Below are 10,597 nucleotides of genomic sequence, written 5' to 3' on the forward strand. Positions count from 1 at the left end.
GCCTCTAATATGTTGAGGTAGGTTCCTTCTATGACCATTTTTTGGAAGAGTTTTAATTATAAATGGGTGCTGAAGTTTGTCAAAGGCTTTTTCTGCATCTATTGAGATTATCATATGGTTTTTATCTTTCAATTTGTTAATTTGGTGTATCCCATCAATTGATTTGCATATATTAAAGAATCCTTGCATCCCTGAAATAAACCCAACTTGATCATGGTATATGAGCTTTTTGATGTGTTGCTGAATTCTGTTTGCTAAAATTTTGTTGAGGATTTTTGCATCTATGTTCATCACTGATATTGCCTGTAGTTTTCTTTGTGTTGTCTTTGAATGGTTTTGGTATCAGGATGATGGTGGCCTTGGAGAATGAGTTTGGAAGTGTTCCTTCCTCTGCAATGTTTGAAAGCATTTTAGAAGGATAGGCATTAGCTCTTCTCTAAATATTTGACAGAATTCTTCTTTGAAGCCATCTGGTCCTGGACGTTTGTTTTTGGGAGATTTTTTATCACAGCTTCAATTTCAGTGCTTGTAATTGGGTTGTTCATAATTTCTACTCCTTCCTGGTTCAGTCTTGGAAGATTGAACTTTTCTAAGCATCTGTCCATTTCTTCCAGATTATCTATTTTATTGCCATATAGTTGTTCATAATAGTCTCTTAAAATCCGTGGTATTTCTGCATTGTCTGTTGTAACCTCTCCTTTTTCATTTCTAATTTTGTTGACTTGATTCTTCTCTCTTTTTTTTCTTGATGAGTCTGGCTAAAGGTTTGTCAATTTTGTTTATCTTCTCAAAGAACCAGCTTTTAGTTTTATTAGTTTTTACTATTGTTTCTTTCATTTCTTTTTCATTTATTTCTGCTTGGATCTTTATGATTTTTTTCCTTCTGCTAATTTTGGGGGATTTTTGTTCTTCTTTTTCCAGTTGTTTGAGGCATAAAGTTAGGTTGTCTATTCGATATTTTTCTTTTTTCTTGAGGTACGATTGTATTGCTATAAATTTCCCTCTTAGGACTGCTTTTGCTGCATCACATAGGTTTTGAGTTGTCGTGTTTTCATTGTCATTTGTGTCTAGAAATGTTTTGATTTCCCTTTTGATTTCTTCAGTAATCTGTTAGTTATTTAGAATCATGTTGTTTAATCTCCATGTGTTTGTGTTTCTTACAATCTTTTTCTTGTAATTGATATCTAGTCTCACAGCATTGCAGTCAGAGAAGTTGCTTGATACAATTTCAGTTTTCTTAAATTTACTGAGGTTTGATTTGTGAGCCAAGATGTAGTCTATCCTGGAAAATGTTCCATGTGCACTTGAAAAGAAAGTGTGTTCTTCTGCATTTGGATGGAATGTCCTGAAGATATCAATGTGATCCATCTCATATAATGTATCATTTAAGACTTTTGTTTCCTTATTAATTTCCTGTTTTGATGAACTGTCCATTGATGTGAGTGGGGTGTTAAAGTCTTCTACTATTATTGTGTTACTGTCAGTTTCTCCTTTTATGTCTGTTAGTGTTTGTCTTATGTATTGAGGTGCTCCTATGTTGGGTGCATAGATATTTACAATTGTTATGTCTTCCTCTTGGATTGATCCCTTAATCATTATGTAGTGTGATACTCTTTATTTTAAGGTCTATTTTGTCTGATATGAGAATTGCTACTCCAGCTTTCTTTTGCTTCCCATTTGCATGGAATATATTTTTCCATCCTCTCACTTTCAGTCTATATGCATCTTGAGGTCTGAAGTGGGTATCTTGTAGACAACATATATATGGGTCTTGTTTTTGTACCCATTCAGCCAGTCTTTGTCTTTTGGTGGGAGCATTTAATCCACTTACATTTAAAGTAATTATTGATATATATGTTCCTATTGCCATTTTCTTAATTGTTTGGGGTTGATTTTGTACATCTTTTTTTCTTCTGTTGTATTTCTTGACTATATAAGTCCCTTTAACATTTGTTGTAGAGTTGGTTTGGTGCTACTATATTCTCCTAACTTTTGCTTGTCTGAAAATCTTTTTTATTTCTCCATCAATTTTGAATGAGTTCCTTGCCAGGTACAGTAATCTTGGTTTTAGATTTTTCCCTTTCAGTACTTTAAATGTATCTTGCCATTCCTTTCTGGCCTGCAGAGTTTCTGCTGAAAGATCAGCTGTTAAGTGTATGGGGTTTCCCTTGTATGTTACTTGTTGCTTCTCCCTTGCTACTTTTAATATTGTTTCTTTGTGTTTAGTCTTTGTTAGTTTAATTACTATGTGCCTTGGGGCATTTTTCCTGGGTTTATCCTGTATGGGACTCTTTGTACCTCTTGGGCTTGATTGACTAGTTTCTTTTCCATGTTGGGGAAATTTTCAACTCTAATCTCCTCAAAAATTTTTCTCATACCCTTTCTTTTTCTCTTCTTCTGGGACAACTATAATTCAAATGTTGGTGTGTTTGATATTGTCCCAGAGGTCTCTGAGACTATCCTCAGTTCTTTTCATTCTTTTCACTTTATTCTGCCCTTCAGAAGTTATTTCCACCATTTTATCTTTCAGCTCACTGATTCATTTTTCTGCTTTAGATATTCTGTTATTGATTCCTTCTAGAGTATTTTTAATTTCAGTAATTGTGTTGTTTGTCTCTGCATGTTTATTTTTTAATTCTTCTAAGTCTTTGTTAATTGATTCTTGCATTTTCTCCATTTTTTTCAAGGTTTTTGATCTTTACTATCATTATTCTGAATTCTTTTTCAGGTAGTTTGCCTATTTTCTGTTCATTTATTTGGACTTCTGCATTTCTAGTTCCTTCATTTGTATAGTATTTCTCTGCCTTTTCATTTTTTTTTTTAACTTATTGTATTTGAGGTCTACTTTTCCCAGGCTTCAAGAAAAGTTGAATTCTTTCCTTGAAGAAGGTTGAATTCTTTCTTCCTTTTGGTTTCTTCCCTCCTAAGGTTGGTCCAGCAGTTTGTGTAAGCTTCGTATAGGGTGAGATTTGTGCTGAGTTTTTGTTTGCTTGTTTTTCCTCTGATGGGTAAGGCTGAGTGAGGTGGTAATCCTGTCTGCTAATGATTGGGTTTGTATTTTTGTTTTGTTTGTTGTTTAAATGAGGCTTCCTGCACAGGGTACTACTGGTGGTTGGGTGATGCTGGGTCTTGTATTCAAGGGGTTTCGTTTGTGTGAGTTCTGACTATGTGATACTCCCTAGGGTTCATTCTCTGGTAGTCTAGTGTCTTGGAGTCAGTACTCCCACTCCAAAGGCTCAGGGCTTGATCTCTGAGGCATGCAAGCTAATAAGTAGCAAGCACAGAAGGGAGGTAAGTCACCAATAGGTCACCCCTGTTCACTGTGCCAAGATGAATTGTGTCAATTCTCTTGACTCCTTCCTTTAACCTTGATGGGTAACAGCTGGACTACAGGAAGTAATGATATTTGCAACTCAGGTTTTGGAGAGTACACAACATGCTCCAGGGCCACACTGTGAAGTCATGGGGTGGGAGAAGTGGAGAGAGAGAGAACTCGGACAGAATCTGGGGCTCTGCCTTTGTTAGGGTCCAAGGTTGGGGTGCTGAGGGTTTTGCAGGCTCACACTGTCAACAGGAAGAAATTTTTCCTCCACCATTGTAGATTCTTCTGGCTAGTTTCAGGAAGCGGAGATGCAGGTGGGCTCTCAAAGTTAGGTCTATAGGGTATGGGCAGTCAGGTAATTAAAAGAGGCATTTCTTTGAAAACTTCAGGAGACATCCAATCCCTGGGGTCACAAAGATCCTCTGGAGAAGGAAATGGCAACCTACTTCACCATTCTTGACTGGGAAATCCCATGGACAGAGGAGCCTGGCCAGCTACAGACTATGTAGTCTTAAAAGACAGGACTTAGCGACTAGGTTCTTGAAGGTTCCACAGCTAACTGCTATACGGTTTAATCCATGCAAATCTTTACACAGTAAGTGCTGTATGAGTTATCTATTTTTTATTATGATGCATTTTGCATTGCTTACATAATTTAAAAGTAAAGAATATGTTTGTGATTGCATTAATAACTCTCTGAACCCAACTGCCTGCCAAGCATAAGGGTCATTTATTACAACCCCTCCATTCCAAAAGCCCAGCACGATGTCCAGCAGTTAATGGCCTTGTTGTGAACACATGCTGCGGAGATGAACCTGCCAATTCTCACCACTCCCCACACCCTAGCAAGATCCTAAAATCAACATTCACCACACCATGCTAATCCTCCCTCAGACAGCACTCCACAAGCTGGAGAACAATTATACCAAAGAAGTTCTTGCACTGTAATAAAAGTTTTAGGGTCAATAACAGATTTCCCACCGTGGGGGTCCAGCAAAGGGACTGAGAACCCCCAGGGAATATGACTTTGAAGGCCAGTGGGATTTGATTACAGAACTTCCACAGGACTGGGGAAAAAGATGCTTGGAGGGCACAAACAAAACCTCATACACACCAGGACCCAAGAGAAAGGAGCAGTGACCCCACAGGAGACTGAGCCAGACTGGCCTGTAAGTGTCCAGGAGTCTCTGACAGAGGCGTGGGTTGACAGTGGCCTTCTGTGGGGTCAGGGACACTGAATACAACAGTGCTGGCATAAGTCCTTTTAAGGGAGGTCGCCATTAACAAATACCCCTACCAAAGTTTGGCCTCAGACCAAACAACAGGAAGGGAAGACAGCCCCACCCATCAACAGAAAATTGGATTAAAGATTTACTGAGCATGGCCCCACCCATCAGAGCAAGACCCACATTCCTCCACAGCCAGTCCCTCCATCAGGAAGTTTCTACAAGCCTCTTATCTTTATTCATCAGAGGCCAGACAGAATGCAAACCACATATCACAGAAAACTAATGAAACTGATCACTTGGATCATAGCCTTGTCTAACTCAATGAAACTATGACCATGCCATGTAGGGCCACCCAAGACGGACGGGTCATGGTGGAGAGTTCTGACACATCATCTACTGGAGAAGGGAATGGCAAGCCACTTTAGTATTCTTGCCTTGAGAACCCCATGAATAGAATGAAAAGGCAAAAAGATATGACACTGAAAGATGAATTCCCCAGGTCAGTAGGTGCTCAATATGCTGCTGGGAAAAAAGTGAAGAAATAACTCTGGAAACAATGAAAAGATGTAGCCAAAGCTTGTGGCTATGACTGGTGATGGAAGTAAGCCCAATGCTGTAAAGAACAATATTACATAGGAATCTGGAATGGTAGGTCCATAAATCAAGGTAATTTGGAAGTGGTCAATCAGAGATGGCAAGAGTGAACATCGACATTTTAGAAATCACTGAAATAAAATGGACTGGAATGGGAGAATTTAATTCAGATGACCATTATATATACTACTGTGGGCAAGAATCCCTTAGTAGAAATGGAGTAGCCCTCATAGTCAATAAAAGAGTCTGAAATGCAGTACTTGGGTGCAGTCTCAAAAATGACAGAATGATCTCTGTTTGTTTCCAAGGCAAATCTTCAACATCACAGTAATCCAAATCTATGCCCCAACCACTAATGCCGAAGAAGCTGAAGTTGAACAGTTCTATGATGACCTACAAGACGTTCTAGAACTAACACCAAAAAAAGATGTCCTTTTCACCATAGGGAACAGGAAAAAGAAGGAAGTCAAAAGATACCTAGAGTAACAGGCAAGTTTGGCCTTAGAGTACAGAATGAAGCAGGGCAAAGGCTAACAGAGTTTTGTCAAGAAAATGCACTGGTAATAGAAAACACCCTCTTCCAAGAATAAAAGAGATGACTCTACACGTGGACATCACCAGATGGTCAACACTGAAATCAGACTGATTATATTCTTTGCAGCCAAAGATGGAGAAGCTCTATACAGTCAGCAAAACAATACCAGGAGCTGACTGTGGTTCAGATCATGAACTCCTTATTGCAAAATCCAGATTTAAATTGAAGAAAGTACGGAAAACCACTAGACGATTCAGGTATGAACTAAATCATATCCCTTAATATTATACAGTGGAAGTGACAAATAGATTTAAGCGATTAGATCTGATAGGGTGCCTGAAGAACTATGGACAGAGGTTTGAAACACTGTACAGGAGGCAGTGATCAAAACCATCCTCAAGAAGAAGAAATGCAAAAAGGCAAAATGGTTGTCTGAGTAGGTCTTACAAATAGCTGAGAAAAGAAGAGAAGCTAAAGGCAAATGAAAAAAGGAAAGATATACCCATCTGAATGCAGAGTTCCAAAGAATAGCAAGGAGAGATAAGAAAGACTTCCTCAGTGATCAATGCAAAGAAATAGAGGAAGACAATAGAATGGGAAAGACTAGACATCTCTTCAAGAAAATTAGAGATACCAAGGTAACACTTCATGCAAAGATGGGCTCAATAAAGGACAGAAATGGTATGGACCTAACAGAAGGAGAAGATATTAAGAAGAGGTGGCAAGAATACATAGAAGAACTATACAAAAAAGATCTTCATGATGAAGATAACCACGATGGTGTGATCACTCACCTAGAGCCAGACATCCTGGAGTTTGAAGTCAAGTGGGCCTAAGGAAGCATCACTACAAACAAAGCTAGTGGAGGTGATGGAATTCCAGATGAGCTATTTCAAATTCTAAAAGTTGATGCTATTAAAGTCCTGCATTCAATATGCCAGCAAATATGGAAAACTCAGCAGTGGCCACAGGACTGGGAAAGGTCAGTTTTCATTCCAATCCCAAAGAAAGGCAATGCCAAAGAATGCCCAAACTACTGCACAATTACACTCATCTCACACACTAGCAAAGTAATGCTCAAAATTCTCCAAGCCAGGCTTCAGCAGTACGTGAACCAAGAATTTCCAGATGTTCAAGCTGGATTTAGAAAAGGCAGAGGAACCAGAGATCAAATTGCCAACATCCATTGGATCATAGAAAAAGCAAGAGAGTTCCAGAAAAACTTCTACTTCTGCTTTATTGACTATGCCAAAGCCTTTGACTGTATGGATCACAACAATCTGTAGAAAATTCTTCAAGAGATTGGAAAACAAGACCACCTTACCTGCCTCCTGAGAAATGTGTATGCAGGTCAGGAAGCAACAGTTAGAATCAAACATGGAGCAATATTTCAAATTGGGAAAGGAGTACATCAAGGATGTATACTGTCACCTTGCTTATTTAATTTACATGCAGAGGACATCAAGTGAAATGCCAGACTGGATGAAGCACAAGCTGGAATCAAGATTGCCCAGAGAAATATCAAAAACCTCAGATATGCAGATGCCACCACCCTTATGGCAGAAAGCCAAGAGGAACTAAAGAGCCTCTTGATGATAGTGAAAGAGGAGAGAAGAGTTTTTCTGGCTTAAAACTCAAAATTGAAAAAAAACAAAGATCATGGCATCCAGTCCCATCACTTCAGGGCAAATAGATGGAAAAACAGTGGAAACCGTGACAAACTTTATTTTCTTGGGCTCCAAAATCACTGCAGATGGTGACTGCAGCCTTGAAATTAAAAGATGTTTGCTCCTTGGAAGAAAATCTATGACCAACCTAGACAGCATATTAAAAAGCAGAGACATTACTTTACTGACAAAGGTCCACCTAGTCAAAGCTATGATTTTTCCAGCAGTCATGTATGGATGTGAGAGATGGTCAAAGAACATAATAAAAAGCTGAGCACCAAAGAATTGATGCTTTTAAACTGTGGCATTGGAGAAGACTCTTGAGAGTCCCTTGAACTTCAAGCACATTGAACCAGTCAATCCTAAAGGAAATCAGTCCTGAATATTCATTGGAAGGACTGATACTGAAGCTCCAATACTTTGGCCACCTGATGCAAAGAACTGACTCATTGGAAGAGACCCTGATGCTGGGAAATATTGAAGGCAGGAAGAGACTGGGACGACAGAGGATGAGACGATTAGATGGAATCACCACCATCAACCAACCACCAACCACTTGATGGACTTGAATTTGAGCAAGCTCCGGGAGTTGGTGATAGACAGGGAAGCCTGGCGAGCTGTAGTCCACAGGTGCATACACACCAAGGAAACCAGAACTGAAAGAGACACGTGTACCCCAATATTCATCGCAGCAATGTTTATAATAGCCAGGACATGGAAGCAACCTAGATGCCCATCAACAAACGAATCGATAAGAAAGCTGTGGTACATATTTACAATGGAATATTACTCAGCCATTAAAAAGAATACATTTGAATCAGTCCTAATGATGTAGATGAAACTGGAGTCTATTATACAGTGAAGTAAGTCAGAAAGAAAAACACCAATACAGAATACTAACACATATATATGCAATTTAGAAAGATGGTAACGATAACCCTATACGCGAGACAGAAAAAGAGACAGATGTATAGAACAGTCTTTTGGACTCTGTGGGAGAAGGCGAGGGTGGGATGATCTGAAAGAATAGCATTGAAACATGTATATTATCATATGTGGAACAGATCACCAGTCCAGGTTCGATGCATAAGACAGGGTGCTCAGGGCTGGTGCACTAGGATGACCCAGAGGGATGGGATGGGGAGGAAGGGAGGAAGGGGGTTCAGGATGGGGAACATATGTAAACCCATGGCTGATTCATATCAATGTATCAGAAAAAACACTACAATATTGTAAAGTAATTAGCCTCCAACTAAAATAAATAAATTTTAAAAAAGAAAGAAAGAAAGATGGTACTGATGATTCTACATGCTAGGCAGCAAGAGAGACACAGACATGAAGAACAGACTTTTGGACTCAGTGGGAGAAGGCGAGGTTGGGATGATTTGAGAGAATAGCATTGAAACATGTATATTACCATATGTAAAATAGATGACCAGTGCTAGTTCAATGCATGAAGCAGGGCACTCAAATCAGGTGCTCTGGGGCAACCCAGAGGAATAGGGTGGGGAAGGAGGTGGGAGGGGGTTTCAGCATTGGGGAAGACATATCACAATATTATAAAGTAATTATCCTCTAATTAAAATTAATTAATTAAAAAAAATAAGTCTACTGACTCTTTCCTCTGACATCATACTTCTGCTATTAAGCCCATTTGGTGAATTTTTTTTAATGTCAGTTATTGTATTTTTCAGGCTTCCCTAGTGGCTGAGTTGTAAAAAAAAAAAAAAAAAATCTGCCTGCCATTTCTGGAGACACAGGTTTGACCCCTGAATCAGGACGATACCCTGGAGAAGGAAACGGCAACCCACTCCAGTATTCTTGCCTGGGAAATCCCATGGACAGAGGAGCCTGGGGGGCTACAGTCCATCGTGTTGCAAAAGAGTCGGAAACAACTTAGCAACTAAACAACAACAACTGCATTTTTCAATTCTGAAGTTGTCACCTAGTTTTTACTTCTTTATATCTTCTAGTTATCTGATTAGGCTTTGTATGTTAACATTTGTTCCAAGAGTGTTTTGTGCTATCCATTTCTAACTTTATTTTTTTTCATTTCTAATTTTAATAGTTAATTGACAAAGTCTTTTTCAGATAAGTGCAACATCTGCATCCTTTGGTTGTGGCGGTTTTTTTATTTTTTATTTTTTTTAATTTTAAATGTATTTATTTGCCATGCAACTTGAAATCATCATGGTTTGTTCTATGCCTGATAATTTTGGAGTATATCCTGGACATTTTAGATATGACATTATAAAACTCTAAGTATGGAAAGCATTTATATTTTTGCCTTAGCAGTTAATCTGATTAGGTTCATGCCATATGTTCCCACCAGCCTGCTGTGGGCTGATGGTCCAATGTCAGTTCAGTTTTCAAATGTTAACTAAGATTTGTCTGGTATGTGCCAATAAGTGGTCAGTCTGGAATCTAGATAAAAGTCAGTTATCTCAGTTCTTTGGTATGCTCATTGGGATCTAATCAACATAGGCACAGGTTATTGGTGGGTATCCAGGAGCTCATTAACAAAAAACATTATGGGGTCACTTTCCTGGACTCCTACCTCTCCAGTCTCACCAGTGCTACCCTGGGATTTCCCTTTCATGCCTCCAGTTGGAAATTCTGCAATTGTGCCACATCTGAAAACAAGCAGTGGGAAAACAGAGAGATAAAAAAAGCAACAGTAAGTGATTCTGCTCTCATGGCCACAGCTTCAGCAGAGATTAAGGGTTTCCCTCTCCAAGAGTATTGGTTTCTGACGGCTTCACTGCTGCCATTGTTGCTGCCACTGAATGATTGCCTGAGGCCTGGGATGTTAGAGAAGAGAAATAAAGGGGAAAATGGAGGACTTTCCCCCTTCTCTCACTTCTCAAACAAGAACTAGAGGGCTTCTCCTGGAACTCTCTGACTGTACTACAGTAATCACTTTCACGTTTCCAAATGGATTAAGTTCAGGTTGGGGAATAGGGTAAGGGGAGTGGGAAACTCACCCCTGGTTTGTTGGATTCTCAAATTCTTATGTTCTTCTTTAATCTTCCCGCAGCTATTTACTTTTCAGTATTCTCAAACAGCTGTGCCGTGAATTCTGTCCAGGTTTTATAACTGTGTTCAGTAATGGACAAAGAGTAGCAAGTACTTAACCATCTTACCCAGAACTATAATCTAGAATTGAATTTTAAATAAATCACTCTGGTGATTATATGCAAGGTAAATTTGAAGGGAACAACACTAAAGATAGGGAGATCAGTTAGGAAAG

This window comes from Cervus elaphus, chromosome X, assembly GCF_910594005.1.
Source record: "Cervus elaphus chromosome X, mCerEla1.1, whole genome shotgun sequence".
NCBI lineage: Eukaryota > Metazoa > Chordata > Mammalia > Artiodactyla > Cervidae > Cervus > Cervus elaphus.